The sequence below is a fragment of the Megachile rotundata genome, chromosome 3, assembly GCF_050947335.1.
Source record: "Megachile rotundata isolate GNS110a chromosome 3, iyMegRotu1, whole genome shotgun sequence".
Taxonomy (NCBI): Eukaryota; Metazoa; Arthropoda; class Insecta; order Hymenoptera; family Megachilidae; genus Megachile; species Megachile rotundata.
The window spans coordinates 11119689-11137034 of record NC_134985.1 but is presented as its reverse complement, the minus strand read 5'-3'; the positions used below and the strand labels follow the sequence as shown (position 1 = coordinate 11137034).

At 32.5% G+C, this 17346-nt stretch overlaps 1 protein-coding gene and 1 long non-coding RNA gene across 3 annotated transcripts in view; both read left to right on the top strand.

Moving 5' to 3' along the window:
* Positions 1-17346, top strand: part of LOC100879000 (UPF0489 protein C5orf22 homolog) — a 469523-nt gene that overhangs the window by 413217 nt on the left and 38960 nt on the right. The window lies entirely within an intron of this gene.
* Positions 1-17346, top strand: part of LOC105662129 (uncharacterized) — a 53640-nt gene that overhangs the window by 847 nt on the left and 35447 nt on the right. Inside the window, exons 2-4 of the long non-coding RNA XR_001095508.2 lie at positions 130-224; positions 580-685; positions 888-1027. This is a non-coding gene — a long non-coding RNA (uncharacterized LOC105662129). The remainder of the gene's footprint in view (positions 1-129; positions 225-579; positions 686-887; positions 1028-17346) is intronic.

Below are 17346 nucleotides of genomic sequence, written 5' to 3'. Positions count from 1 at the left end.
ATATGTGTGAAATAATGGAATAGTTTTCTTTGATACTACATTTAAATACATTTGAATAGTTGACTTTCATATATTTTTAATAACTTTTAATAATGCATACATGTGAACAGCTGTTCTTTCTATTTGTAGAACATTCTAGTAAACACAGAGAGAAGTGTAATTATGCGTGGTTTTAAAGAGCAAAGCAGTCCCTTGTCATTTCGTTTTTATTTTTGACAGTTTAAGTAAGTATTTCATATTGTATGATATTGTTTATAAACGCCGTTCTTTGTATATTAAGTCGGTAATTACTTATATTTATCGATGAATACTTTTTTCTCATGTAACAAGAACAGGACCCATTGTTTAATAATATTTAACTATACATCATGTTTGAGACTACCACACCACCTATTGTTCAAAATTGAATTGAAAGGGCATGAATCATTTTTCAATTATGTTTAAAATATTATATTAAATTTTTAACAATTTTTACAATATAGAATATCCAAAATATTTTTACAGCAATTTTTAAAATTTTTGCATTTAAACTCAAATATTAACTTTTTTATACTATTTCTATATTATGTAAATTTTCAGGTATTTTGTCAATAAATTTTTATGGAATATTGTTTCATGCATATTTTTTTCGAGGCTCTAAAATCCCAAATAAAGTTTAATACATCCAACTGCAAGAACTATAAAAGTAAGTCCGCTCTCTCTCATGAATTTTTGATCTTCAAAACAATTGACAAAATTTGAATTTCCCGCGCAATAACTTTTTCTAATATATGCAAAATTAGAGACCCGAATAATTTTAATATTCCTACAAATCAGTAATAAATTTGTTACGACGTGATTTCAAACAGATTTACTTCACAGTCCATTAAGATTTAATCTTTTAACAGCCTCAGACCTACCACAGGGAACAAAGGGCAGAATACTTAATGACCTCCCGTGAAATTTAATTAATCTTCTCGACGAAGAGCTGTATAGGACCGAGAGCTAAAGCGACTTTAATTACACTCTAATTAAAATCAACAATCAGGTACCGTAATTAAACGTTATTCTTTACAAATTGAGGTGAACGAAATAAAAATGAGAAAATTAACAAGCGTAAAGTATGGGACTACCATGAATTTTGTGGGCATATCAGATCGATCTAGTGGTGAAATTGTAAATGACACTAGCAAAGAGAAATTCGGGGTCGATAAAACAGCTTACCCTTTTCGACCCGCCATCGTATCGATGCGGTAGAATTCTTTCGTCAGGGGTAACTTTTTTTTCAACAGCAGCGACACACGTGGCCACAGATGGTATTATGGCAAATGTTCTCTTCAACCCCTAACATGTCACAAGTGTTCCTACAAATAATGGAAAAATTCTAAAAATATTGCTCCATTATTTCTTTAATTTTTTAGTCCATTTTTCATTACTGTTTGTGTTCAAGCGAATTACTGTTTACTGTCTGTGTTAAATCAAAACAATATTATATTTTGAGCAGATCAAATAATTCACAGATGGCAGAAATATTGCTGATTTGAATAATTATTTTTATTGAAGGTTCTTTGTTAAATTTTAATAAATAATTTTGTAGAATACTGAAAGAATTATTGGATTTTATTTATTTTTATTATAATACAAGTTTATTGGATGTAATTTTTATTTTTAATTAAATTGATAAAATTCGAGGTTTATTGTTTCAAGAAACAGTTCCTATTTAACAGAAAGGTACTGCCACTCTTTTGTTATTAACTAATTTCTAAATAAATTAATTTTTTATGAACATTTAAATTATTGTAAATATTTAATGTCTTTCAAGAAAAACTTTAGTACAGTTCCTATTTAACAAAAAGTACTGTCACTGAAATTTTGTTATGAACTAATTTCTAAATAACTTAATTTTGTATGGGTATTTAAATTATTATGAAGGTTTAATGTTTGACAAATTGCGATACATTTAATGGTAAATTTGCACCTTAAATTGAGCAACCAGCCATTCTCTGACGAATGAAAGGATGAAGGACCCCTTTAAAGGGTTAAGCGACCCTAATATGCATAATGCTAACTCCTAGGGTTAGGCAACCCAGCGTACAACTGTGCCACATCGGTGTCCCACTGTAATGGTATTTCAATTTAACAAGTACTCATTTATTTATTATTTATTCATTTAATTTCACTTTTACAAATTATTATTATTAATATTTTCAAATTCATTATTAGAAGTATTAAAAAATAATGATAATATGATGTAGATGTTTCAATTTTACAAAACCCACCTACAATTAACACTGACATATTTATTATTGAGTTCAACATTGTTATTATGCATTGATGTTGTTTGAAAAAATAGGTTGACCTACAATAAAATATTTCAAATAAATTTTTAAATAATTTACTGCATTATTTATAGTACAATAACAATGTCGAATATTATTAATTTTGAACTTAGTATTTGAACTAAGTAAATTTGAAATTTCCAAAAAATATTCTAAAATACTTTAATTTAATTTCTACAGTATGTACCAATATTTTTCGTTTATTAATTATTATATGATCAAGTTTCATCATAGTCAGTACTGATGTCCTTGACTTACAAAATATTTTTCAATTCTATACAATAATTTTCAAGGTTAAATACGACAAAGTTAATAATTTATTTTATTTCTAAATTTGTTATCTTGCAACAATATAAATCAAATGCATGAATGAATAAATCCACATTTTCTCATGCAAAGGAACTTTTAAATCAGGAAACAAACCATAAATTAAGAACTCCAGCAATATTATGTCTTAAAAATTTATAGAAAGTGTTCATAATAGAAAAAAATAAAAACTATCTAAAAACGTGGTTTTCTCTTGCACTATCCAACTAATCGATTCCCCACGAAAGATAGCTTTCCCCAAGAAACAAAGAGAACGTTATAATCATTAAAACTGAGATCAAAAACCGGTGTCTCATGGCATTCGGCAGATCATTTCCGGTGAAGCTCTTTCCAAGGGACACTGACAGGAAAATTTCCCCCGAAAAAAAGAAAGAACTGAAAAGTGCAGACGCAACGACACCGACTCTTTATTTGACGAACCAGAACCCTTCATTATGTGAAACACCCTTTGTCCATCTGGGGTGGACCCGGTGCACCTACCCAAAGAAAGATGGACAGAAGGGCCGAAGAATTCCTCGCGATAAAGGAAAATCGTTGCGTTTGAGACGCCGACAAAGCCCATTCATTTTAACTTTCTTAATGACGGGATCGTTAGCCCCTGATAGCCAAAAGCTTTACATTTTCAGGCGATTCCGCAGCCTTTGCCGTCTCGTTAGCGTAAAACTTGATGCGGAACGAAAAATGCAAGATGTTCGATGCCCCTTTCCGGTGCATTGATGAACATGCTCTTATTTAAACAAATTCAAATGTTGAAATAAACCTTCATGCGGAACGAAAGATGATAATTTATATTTCCTTCGTTTAACAGTGTGTACTAATTTTCAAGAAAATGTATCAAATTAATTAAGACAGTGTTAAGCGGTGTGTACCGAGTGTTAAAAGAAGAGGTTAAAAATGCAAGGAAGCTTCAAAATTGAGGAAGCAATCGAATTTGCGCAAAAAGAAGCGTTAAAAAGCCACGTAGCGATTTAACGACCTTATTAAACGTTACAATCGCTCTCAATGGGCGAGTAAAGTGTCTGAAGGTGACGATACACACGATTGGTCTTCCAACCTGTTTCGAACAGGGGGGCGTGTGACGAAACCGCAATGGCCGACTAGCAAGATAATGAGACGTCTCGATCTGCGATTGCGGGCCCCTAGATAGGGATATCGCGATTGGTAGTAAGAGGTAGCCGGGATTTATAATTGATGAGGGCTGTAGAACGACGCCGAGGTGTCGTTATCCGCGCTGACAAGATAATACTCGCGAAAGCCGAGAGCCCACCCCTCTCTAACCACCTCCTCGTCTCTCCCTTTTTCACTGACAGTCCCTCTTTCTCTTTCCACTTTCTCACATCGACCTTCTCCACCACCCTCTCATCACGCCTTTCTCACCCCGATAGCACTCCTATTTCCCTACGCTCGAGGGCTCTCTCTCACCTGACAGCCCTTCAAGGAACGACCGACTACCACGTTAACGATCAGCCACTATATGCATGCGAATACATTATATAGCGACTGTTACGCCTACGGAAAAGTTCGTGTCACCATACCGATGATTGGGAACGAAGAAAAAGGAGATGCTGGAACGATTTTAATGCCAGTTTAACGATGCTCCGCGATGGGGATGAAATCGACTTCGGTACTGGGTGTTCAATTTTCTAGAGGACTATCCAGGTTTTTAGTTAGATTTAGACAGGTTAGATTAGATTAGAGTTTAGAGAGGTTTTTATTTAGATTTTTACCAAGTTGTAAGTTGGACTACAAAGTAAGTAGCGTTGGGGTGGTTGGGTAAGTTAATAATTATACGTTTGTTTGGAAGTGGAATGTTAACTTTTATTTATTGCTGTGAAATTTTGCAAAATTATTGATACAATAATGTACACAAAAATGAGGAGAACACGAGATTGAAGGAGGGACTAAAAGGCAAAAGGAGGGGTTACCGAAGACATAAATCTTCGAGGCTTTCTTATCAAAGGTGCTCCACTGGGAAATGGCGGCAATCTCGAATCTGCTCCTCCTCGAAATGAGGGAAAGTCGATTTCCGCGCAGATATGTCTATTGTAAAGATTGTACAATTTATAGAATTAAAATTGTGTAACTGTATGTAAATAAATTATGTAAATTTTTTTCAATTTTTATGTCATTATTTTATTTATATCTTATATATATAAGATTGTACTGTCTTACATTTTGCTGTTTTGTATTTAAACCCCATAATAAAATTAATATATATTAATTCTCACAGTTGAAATTTTAGACCAAAACAACGTAGGTGAACAAAACTTGAGACTCCATTTTGGAGACATGCTACAGAAATTATTTTTAAAAAATTGTGAAATAATTTTTATCGTTGCATTACATTTCTAAAATAAAATTTTTAATTGAAGTATTTTTTATCTCTGTATAGTACATTTCTAAAGTGAAATTTTTAACATGCATTTTTATCTGAATGAAAAAATATAAACAGAGTATATTTGACCGAATACAAAAACATAAATCGTAAAATAATAAGAAGAAAGTAAAACAGCAGACAAAAGGAATTAAAAGGAGAGGAAAGACAGTTGAGGGGGTCGCAAGTATTTTAGAACTGATGAAGAAGGAACGAGCTCGTTACCTCTTCCTGTTCGTAGATACAAACTCACCTTTTTCGCGCCATCAACCCCACGTCCTGTTCCAGCTACACCCCCCATACCCACTCCTTTGCCCGAACTCGTGCTTGTCCGATAAGGAATTTGATTTAAAAATTCCAACGACTCACCCTTTTATGTAAATACACATAGACGGTTCGACGGGTAGGAAAAATCAGCGACGAAAGTACCGTCTCTCTTTTCATTCTTTACAATACAGTGCTCATTTTATTTTTGTTCTTTTTAAGGCACGTGTACAAATATATTGATTATTGAATGTTTTGTAGTGTTTATTCGGTTAGATATATCATCATTTATGGTAAAATGGATTAGGTTGCATTCATTGTAAAATAAATTGTATGTTAGATACATTATGTTTAGTGTAAAATTAATTGTATATGTGCATGGTAATGTTTATTGTGAAATATGTATATAGGTACATCGTTACTTAACCTTAAAATGATAAATAATCACTAAATATTACCTAACCTTAAAGTTAACCTAACCTAACCTTAAGATTAGGTAATAATCTTAAATAATAACATTAAATAAATAGTCATTAAATATTACTTAACCTTAAAATGATGAATGATTAAATCTTTCTCAACCTCAAAATCATAAACTCTAAATATAACTTAACTTCAAAACAATAGATATAATAAAATACTATAAACAATAATAACCTTCCACTAATAAATACAAAAAAATATAACAAATATTAAAATTTAAAGTAACAAAATAAGTTTAACAAATTTAAATTCGACAAAACGAATTACCATAAGATGATAAATATAATAAAAAGTATTTGAAAGCAAAGTATAATGACTGGGAATCGAAGAGCCCCGCGATCGAATATCTTTGTTAACGAGAGGTGAACAGTAGTTTAATATGCATTACGATTCGATTCAACAGCGTTTTCCTTCCGTCGTTAAAAAAAAAAAGAGAAAAATTGTTCGAAAGTAGGAAATGTACGGTTAGCTGGATGGTCTTCGCGAGAAATAATTCCACGACAATTCTAGGTTAAGTTATAACAGCGGTCCGCATAGCTCCTCGAAGGCATCCATATTTATAAGGCTCGCTCGTGAATTCGTCAGCAGTTTCTTCTATAACGATTAACCCGCTCCGTCTCGGTCTTCGTCGAATTAATAAATGCCACGTTGCTTCTTTCCTGCTTCTCCGTTACATAATCGGCATTATGACTTTCAATAGCGGATGAATGAAGAGTTTTCCATTAAATTTCATGTCTCTTGTAAATACCGTTTTAATTAACCCGTCCCCGATTGGACCAATTTTAATTGAAGTATCCATTAAACGGTATCCTCCATGTACGAAGCCGTAATTTCGCTTCGTCTCGATTCAAGGCGCAGACAGAAATAAAGGAAACAGGGGAAAAAGGGAAGATAACGTCTGCTCGAACGATATTTCGAATTTCTACGATATATATTGTGCCAATGACTGCAAAGAATGCCTATACAAACCTCTGATATTGTAGCCACTTCGAGATTTTACTTCAACTTTTCAGTATTTTATTTTAATTGTTTGCTGAATATCTTATCTTAGAATAAATGACACTTGAGAAGAATTACTATTACTAAAAATTTGTTAGAATAAGTAACTATTGATGAAAATAATGAATACAGAAAGTCATCACGTTACTTTTACATTTTATTCGCTTACAAGGACGTAGAGGTCCGCCATTACTCCGTCAGCGCGCGAATATTTAAATCACTATTCACACGCTATTATTTACAGTGGTTATATTAACTTGTATTATAATAGACGTTTAAAATAGAATAGGGTATCTCACATTAGAATAAGTAACAATTGTCGAAAATAATGAATATAGAAAGTGACCACATTTATTCGCTTAGCGGTCCGCCATTACTCCGTCAGCGCGCGAAAATTTAAATCACTAAACTATACGCTATTATTCTATCACTAAACTATTTATAATAACGATATAATATTTACTTGTGTTATAATAGACGTTTAAAATAATATTTTCAAACATTTTCATGCAAACACCAATCGATGAAAAGAGCCTCTCGGTGTAGAAAAATATTTTCTGTAATTCCAATTGGCAATATCGTGGATTGAAATCATCCGGGGTGAGTGCAACGAACTGTCTGAAAAGTTGGACTTTAATGGATCGAATATTGACGAGGAAGATGAGGCTCTTTTCCGCGAAAAATCCACGCTGGAAGCACTTATGTCCTTTACGATGCTTCCATTACGGAGAACATTACGTGACGGCCGAAGAAAGGTGGGAAGGGACGCGGAAGGGCAGATAGGGAAAGAAAGATGGGTTCGTCGTGCACGCAAATGCGAGTACATAGGTACGATGTGCCGAGCAATTAACTTAATGTCTTGAAGCCATTAGCCCGTCCTCGGTGAAACGACGTTTCGTAAACACTATCCGCTCGTCTTGATTGTGTACCGGACTTGTCGCGAAATAACGGCGACAGGAAACGAAAGGGGGCGCAGGGGAAAAGAGACGGCCAATTCACTCTCGTGGTTCTACGTATGCTGATTAATCGAGAATCGATAGGCTCGGTAATTGATACGAATTTTCCATGGTACCTCCATATTGCCTGAAATTGAGGAAAACGTTTGGTGCAAATTCGAAATTGTTTGGGTAGAATTTTCTTGTGTAGAAACTTACGGAATAATGGTCTTATTTGTAAAAATTGATCTTTGAATGTTGAAGCCATGTTTTTTTATGTTAATAGTACATGAATTAAATAAATTTCTAACCCTTTCCATGTCAAATGTGACTTGACATCATTTTTCTCTTGGATCTTATAAATAAATTGATTAAATACATCATCATTTGTTTATTACTTGTAATAAAAGAAAAATGTATTTGTCACATACTTCACACTTTGTTGAATTTCATGTTACTGACAACCTGTTCTTCATCTACACTACCGTCCATAAATATCCGGACACTTGGTTTCGTTACATAAAACATAGTTGAACTTTGTACGAAAAGTATTTAGGATTATCATATCATTTGTAATAATTATTATTATCTTTTTTGAGGTGTCATAACGTAATAGAATTAATTTTTAAGTACAAATTATACAATGAAAGTGTGAAAGTAAAATTCATGTCCAGAAGTACAAAGTCCAAATTTGTGAATCTAATGAAACGCTTTCGATTCTAAAAAAAATTTTCATTTCTACTGTGTTTCATTTCTATGGTGCAGAACGTATGTAGAGGGTTCTTCGATATGTTTCAAGTGTTTGTAAACTGTTGGTAGATGTTTAGGTTCCCTCAATGGAGATAAGAATGGAGGTAACGCTACGCACTCGACAGTTTCGGTTTAGTTCGTCTGTAGCTTCTTTTCCATCGAGATATGAGTTCCAAACGAGAATTATCAATCGAAAAACGTTCCAGTATTCTGACCTTCGCAGAAAAAAAAAATCGATTTTAGTTACTGTTGCAGATACTTGAATAACTTTCATGCAACGCGAATGCATATTTCGCTTGTGTCCGGATACTTATGGACGGTAGTGTATTTTGTGAACTCGGGAGTCAGTCAAATTCAGGAGTCAATAAGTAAAAAAAAATTAAGAAGTGCAAGAGGTTAAGTTTGATTTCCTCGAAAACTATGTTGAAAAGCAATATGTATTTATTTTTCTATAAAGAATTAAGGAAGTCATGTTGTCTAAATTGCATAGAGAGTCAACCAACCCCAGGAGACTTCCAAATAAAATAAAAAGCGTCAATCGAAAGCAAACAGACGATGCTCGAAAAGGGCCGAGGGAAAAATGTTAACGAGCTTCCTGCCGCGTGTCTCCATTTTCAAGGTGAAAACCATTGGCATCCCCGTTTTCCTTCGTGTTTCTCTCCATTTCCACCCTCTCCTCTCGAGACACGGCCTAATAGTCCTGTCGCTATCTCGCATTGTAATCAGAGGATGGCTCCCTGCCCAACACATTCGCATCGCATCAATATTTGATCGTGGAGAGGGTGCGTTTGTACATGTGAGTTTACGCGATGGAGGGACAAGAATATAGTAAGAGAAAAATTTCGGTGAATTTGAAGAAGGAGGAGGTGGGGATGGATACAGTAGTTTATAGTTGGGAGTTGGGAATTTGGGAAGTTGGAAATACGGGAATTTGGAGATTTAGGGATTTGGGAGGTTGAGAAGTTGGAAATCTGGGAATTTGAAGTTTTAGGGGTTTGGAAAGAGAAATTCATTTATGATTTTCAAATTACAAATTCAGTTATGGATTTGGGAATTTAGAAATCTGGTAACTTGTGAAGTTAGAGATGTGGGAATTTGAGAATTTGGAAATCTGCAAATTTATGAAAATTTCTCGGATTTGAAAATTTAGAAATCTTGTAATTTGTGAATTTGAGGATTTGAAGTTTGACAATTTAGAAATTTAAGAATTTGTGAACTTGAGACTTTGGACAGCTGCAAATTTGTGAAAATTTGAGAGATTTGAGGATTTGAGACTTTAGAAATCTAGTAATTTGTGAATTTGGAGATTTGGGAATTTGACAATTTAGAAATTTAAGAATTTGAGAATTTGAGAATTTGAGAATTTGAGAATTTGAGAATTTGTAAATTTAAAAATTTGTAAATTTAGGGATTTGGGAATTCGAGAATTTAGATTCTGAAAATTTGTATATTTGCTGATTTGAATATTTGAGAATTTGAGATCTTGAAAATTAAAAAATTTGACGATTTGGGAAATTGAGAATTTGAAAATTTGAAAATTTGAAAATATGACAATTTGAAAATTGGAAAAATGGAAAGTTGGAAAATTGGAAAGTTAGAAATTGGGAAAATGGAAAATTGGCAAAAATGGGAAATTGGAAAGTTGGAATGTTGGAAAATGGAAGGTTGGAAATTGGGAAAATTGGAAAGTGGAAGTTTGTAAATTGAAAAATGGGGAAAATTGGGAAAATGGAAAATTGGAAAGTGGAAGGTTGGAAATTGGAAAATTAGGAAAATGGAGAATTGGAAAATTGCAAAAATTGAAAAATCAAAAAATAGGATAATCGAAAAATTGGAAAATTGGAAAATTGGAAAATTTGTAAAAAGAATTTTCGAAGAAAAAGCTATTGTCACAAACATCACGAGAAATATTAAACCAAGACAAAAAATACAAATACAAATTTTTTCATTTTATAAATCAAACTCAGCCAAAAAAGAGATCTTTCTCATCACAAGTCATCAGAGTATAAAGTTATAATAATCGAAGGCAATATTCATCGGTGGTAATATATAACGTGTCAGTGATCTGATTTCAGCCCTTTCCCTTCGCATAATGTAATCGGAGTCGTGCAAGCACATTAGCTCGAAGGTATACGAATATCCCGGCGTGTTATGGACCGTTCTAATTGTCCCTTAGGAGGCAATGTTTGTACAGGCAAAACTTTTTCTCCCGCTTCTTGCAGTGTACACAAAATTATTTCTCGATCCGTCAACGGGAAACGCGTGTAAATATCGAGAAGTTTAACCTGAAATTATTACGGGAACAACGACTGCAATATACGAAATCAATGGGAAATATAATAAAAGGAAGGGAAATTCGTGCTGTTTGTCGTACATCGTTCAAGCGTAACCAATATTGTTTCCATAGACACAGCTTTTCCAAACGATATTCGCTTATTAAACGTTTCCGATATCTCCGATGAATATCGTGCTTTAATGAAGAATTTTTTTCTGGTTGTATAAGGTTAATTTTGAATAATTTCGAAATTGTTGAATTTAAGCAGTTATGGAAAATGTTGAGATAATTGCAATTTTATATTTGGACATTGGAAAATTATTAATAAATACAGAAAGGGTGAAATTTTTACTTTCAGGTAAAATGTGAATACGCATTTATAAAGGAGAATGTGTAAATTAATTATTAAAGCATGATTTTATTTTTGGCTTACAATTTTACAACATAATATTTTTATTTTTGACCTACAAGTTTATAATACTTGATTTTATTTTTGACTCACAATTTTACAACATATGATTTCATTTTTAACATGAAATTTTATAATACGTGATTTTTGACACACAATTTTATAATGTATGATTTTATTCTTTTTCTACAAGTTTATAATACATGATTTTGTTTTTGACTCACAATTTTACAACATAATATTTTTATTTTTGACTTACAAGTTTATAATACTTGATTTTATTTTTGACTCACAATTTTACAACATATGATTTCATTCTTAACATAAAATTTTATAATACATCATTTTTGATTCACATATGATTTTATTTCAGACGTACAAATAGCGTCGCAAAATTTTCTCAAACTCATACTACAATTAGAGTCTCTTAATTTGATGTTCCATTTCAATAATTAGATCTAACATGGATTGTTGTGTGTATTCAGTGAATAGTCAGGGTAACGTTAATTAGACAGTTCCTGACCCATACACAAGGGTCTTTCCACCCTATGATTATTTCGCATCTCCAGAAATACAGCGTCTAAATAACCCTACCTGCTACTTCTCTTGTCGATAATTGAGGTCGACCGCGTTTGTCTTTTTAATAAACCTACTTTGTCCCTTCCGCTTATACCTTATGTTCCTTGTACGTGAGTCAACTATTACTTCGAATATTTTTCAACTAGAAAATAAACTGTGAATATTTTTGAACTAAAAAATAAACTCTGAATATTTTTCAACTGGACAAACTTTGAATATTTGAAAACTATATTGTGTAAATTTCATTTAGAAAAGAACTGTCAATGTCATATCACCCTTTTTCACTGTGCAATTTGAAAGTTTCTTCAGCATTTTTTAAGAAATAAAAATGTATAAAAAGATCACTTTTTATACAAGAAACAAAACAGTGGTATGAAGTATTATGTCAAACTAGTATTGTTAAAATGTTCATCTCCATATAATCAATGTACAATTTTCATAAATTCCTGTGAATAACAAAATTGTTATATTAAAATTAATTATACCAAATTAGTATTGTACCAGTATTATACCAAACCAGTACTATACCAGTATTATACTAGTATTATACCAAACTAGTATTGTTAAAATATTCATCATATAACCAATATACAATTTTCTCAATTTTTATGAATAACAAGATTGTTACATTAAAATTAATTTAATTCAATGTTCTATGAATTCAATTTTAGCTTTCGTAATTTTTTAAACTTGGTTGAATTTAATCAACTTTTTTTACAATTTATAACATATACTTCTTGCATACACTACCGTCCATAAGTATCCGGACACAAGCGAAATATGCATTCGCGTTGCATGAAAGTTATTCAAGTATCTGCCGCAGTAAGTAAAATCGATTTTTTTTCTGCGAAAGTCAGAATACTGGAACGTTTTTCTATTGATAATTCTCGTTTGGAACTCATATCTCGATGAAAAAGAAGCTACAGACGAACTAAACCGAAACTGTAGAGTGCGCAGCGTTTCCTCCATTCTTATCTCCATTGAGGGAACCTAAATATCTACCAACAGTTTACAAATACTTGAAACATATCGAAGAACCCTCTGAATACGTTCTGCACCATAGAAATGAAACACAGTAGAAATTAAAATTTTTTTTAGAATTGAAAGCGTTTCATTAGATTCACAAATTTGGACTTTGTACTTCTGGACATGAATTTTACTTTCACACTTTCATTGTATAATTTGTACATAAAAATTAATTCTATTACGTTATGACACCCCAAAAAAGCTAATAATAATTATTACAAATGATATGATAACCCTAAATACCTTTCGTACAAAGTTCAACTATGTTTTATGTAACGGAACCAAGTGTCCGGATACTTATGGACGGTAGTGTATACTATATCTAACAGACACGTTTTTAACTCTTCCGAACCTCAAATTTCACATTTCGTATTTACGAACAAAATCACAATTTATTGTATTATTGATCACCATTTTCGAAGGTGCAGGAGTGACATAAACGCTGATGTAAACAAACAAAATGGCCGCAGTCAAAGAAATACAAACACTCTCCTTAATAGTTACTTCTGACTGACCTAACAAACTAATCATACATCAAGGAATTAATTTTGATTTTTCAATCTTTAGTCAAAATATCAAAAAGCCTGAACAAGTCAGACAAAAAAGGCTAGGCACTGAACGTGTTAATGAAATTCTCTGTTTGTTTAGCGTTCACTCTGATCGACTTATAAAAGAGGAACTAGTCAAAAGAGCGCACAACAAAGTCATTAGCAGTCAGTATGTATAAAGAAAGAAGAGAGGTGTCAGACAGGAAAAGGGAGTAAAGGAAGCATAACCGAAGCTTCAGCCGTGAGATGAACCATAAACAGGGCTCAATCTGCCGGAATCTTGAAGAACGGACACCAATCTACTTCAGAACCAACTCGAAAGCAAATCGTCTGGAAGATCGTCTTCCAAAAGCAGCATAGAGGCTGCAGCTTTCCCTTTGCACACCTCGACACGTGCACGTGGTGTACAGTCAACGGCAAATCAGGTTTACATGGGAATAATATAGTGACGAGGAGGACAGGAGTATTTTCATCGGTTGACTTTTGGAAATTTGGAGATTTGGATGGAGTTGAGAGTGTGCTGGGACAGTTGGGAGTGTACAATTTTGGGAATGTTGGAATATTGGGATATGTGGATATGAGAGTGTAGAAATTTTACAGTGTGAGAATCTGGGGCTGCAGAATTTTGTGAAAGAAGCATTTGGCAGAGTTGAAATTTGGGACGTGGGAAATTGGGGATGTAGGAATTTGGGGATGTAGGAATTTGGAGATGTAGGAATTTGGGAGAGTAGAAATTTGGGGATGTAGCAATTTGGAATTGTAGAAATTTGGGGATGTAGGAATTTGGGGACGTAGCGATTTGGGAACGTAGAAATTTGGGGACTTAGGAATTTGGAGACGTTGGAATTTGGGAGAAGAGAAATTTGGGGATGTAGCAATTTGGGGACATAGAAATTTGAGAGAGTAGAAATTTAGGAATGTAGCAATTTGGAATAGTAAGAATTTGGGGATGTAGGAATTTGGGGGCGTAGCAATTTGGGGATGTAGCAATTTGGGGACGTAGAAATTTGGGAATGCAGCAATTTGGAATAGTAGGAATTTGGGGACGTAGGAATTTAGGAGAGTAGAAATTCGGGGACGTAGAAATTTGGGAGAGTAGGAATTTGAGAACGTAGGAATTCGGGAAAGTAGAAATTTGGGAACATAGAAATTTGGAAATGCAAGACTTTGGGAACGTAGGAAAATTTAAAATTTGAAAAATTGAGAACTTATGAGAATTACGAACGAAATTAAGAAAGAAGTAACCTTAAATATACTAACTGCATATAACATTAGACAATTTCCTAATCCATCTCCAGAGCCCACAGCGCAGGAAACTATCGAAGACCACATCACTGAAACTCCAGTAAAAAGTCTTCTATAGAAATCTTTCAACTCTCATATAATAATTATACATATAGTAATTACCTAAATAATCATTTCCAAATGATAGAATTTAGTTATTATATTATTCTTGCATAATATCCTATGAGACATCTATAGAATCTTTATGTATAAACGAGTAAACGAAACTTATCAAAAGAATGATTGAAGAACAAAAATGACCATAACTCGGAAACAAGGTCAGATAGAACAAATATTTATATGAACTTTTCCAGTTATTTATGTTGTCCGAATTCACCGGTAAAGTTATGTCCGCATATTATGACACATTCTGTACATAACCGTATATTTATCAGGCAAACACGGGGTTCTAGTTCAAACTTGTACACACATGGACGACAGACCGTCGATCGAGCGTGAGAACGTCCTTTGCCAGCCCCTGGTTCTTCAAGCTTAATTGGTCTGCGAATCAATTTGAGACCCAAAAAAGGAAAAACAGGTATGAAGCATAGAAGAGGCTTCTAGATGATGAACAAGAAGCGTTTGGGTTGAATCAAGGGCGGTTCAAAGAGAAACAACGGAGAAACTAACGCGTTAGTTGGTTAATTATATAAATTAGTTAGTTATATAAATTACTGCTGTTAGGGACAAAGGTACTTGCAATGCTATTCAATATTTTTTTCGCACTTGCAGCCACCTTACGAAAAAAAGTTTAGAACAATATTTGCAGGTATGAAGTGCACAATAGATATTAGTAAAGCAAATTTTGAAAACAGTTTGTTCTCTCGGCAAAGTCAAGGTCACCTTGGGTTTTTTAAATAGGAACATACATTTTTTGTATTCATAGCTTTAGAGGACATCGAGACGAATTCAAAACACGTGTTACATGATATTTTTATTAACATATTACTCGATTTACAGAAGTGGAAATGTGAAGTAAAAGACCGGAATATTATGTGATGGAAGGTGGCATACATTTTGAACATGTAATTAAATAAAGTGTATTTTTCTTACATTCTAGTCGCGTGTTTACATTCAGTAATCTCTTCGGAATCGAATAATGGTTACACTACCAAAGTCAAAAGCCAAGAACATTTACTCTTCTGTAAATCGAGTAATGTTAATAAAAATACAATACTATATCTTTTATCATTAAATTCACACACAAAGATAAAACACTAAATCTTGACTGTACTATTCCGTAAAAGTAATCACTATCGTAAGACAAGAATGTCGATGTACATTCAAATCGTCTGCATTCTTCCAGGCACATTTAATTGAACCAATCAACCACGGATTATCCACATTAAGCTTTGCGCTCCGTTTCGCTCCTCGTGCTGATTCTGCTCGCGTAATTTCGCGACTGACGGATAATTCGATCTGTGGCAAATTTAAGTGGAAAGAAAAGAGAAACGGAATGAAAGATTGTCGCTGTCGAACACATTTTCATGTTACAAGATTTTTTGAACAATTAAATTAATATTGTCTATCAATTATAAATATACAGATGTATGGATAATTTAGGTAAAATTTTATATGTGGTCATATGTGGTTAGGTTAGGTTGATTTCATATATGATTGTTTGTGGTTGATTTAGATTAATTTCATGTATGTTTATGTATGCTTAATTTAGATTAAATTCGTGTGTGGTCGTATGTGGTTAATTTCATATATGTTATATATGATTAATGATTAATTTAGGTTACTTTTATATATGGTCATATGTAGTTAATTTAGATTAATGTTACATGTGGTTATGTATGTTTAATTTAGATTAATTTTATATATAGCAATATATGGTTAATTTAAGTTAATTCCATATATGGTTAATCTAGATTAAATTCATATATGGTTACATATGATTAAATTCATATATGGTTACATATGGTTAATTTTATATATGTTATATATGATTAATGGTTGATTTAGGTTACTTTTATATATGGTCATATGTAGTTAATTTAGATTAATGTTACATGTGGTTATGAATGTTTAATTTAGATTAATTTTATATATAGCAATATATGGTTAATTTAAGTTAATTCCATATATGGTTAATCTAGATTAAATTCATATATGGTTACATATGATTAAATTCATATATGGTTACATATGGTTAATTTTATATATGTTATATATGATTAATGGTTAATTTAGGTTACTTTTATATATGGTCATATGTAGTTAATTTAGATTAATGTTACATGTGGTTATGTATGTTTAATTTAGATTAATTTTATATATAGCAATATATGGTTAATTTAAGTTAATTCCATATATGGTTAATCTAGATTAAATTCATATATGGTTACATATGATTAAATTCATATATGGTTACATATGGTTAATTTCATATATGTTATATATGTTATATATGATTAATGGTTAATTTAGGTTACTTTAACCTATGGTTAAATTAGGTTAATTTTATACACAGTTAAGTTAGCTTATTCATATGTGATCCATGTATGGTTAAGATAGGTTATGTTACATATAACAAATATGAAACCGTCATAAAGCACGAAATATAATTGCAGCCTATCTAAAATCTTACAAATATCTTAAGACGTGGTTACATCTATAAAAGTTATTCAAAATCATGACCTCGACAAATTATATTTTAGAAATCGAGTTCCTTATCGAGATCTGCGAAAGTTCATTAAATTACCACGTGCTGTCACTTGAATTGCGAGTTAAATAAATCACTGAAAATGAACATCTAACTAATACGCAACC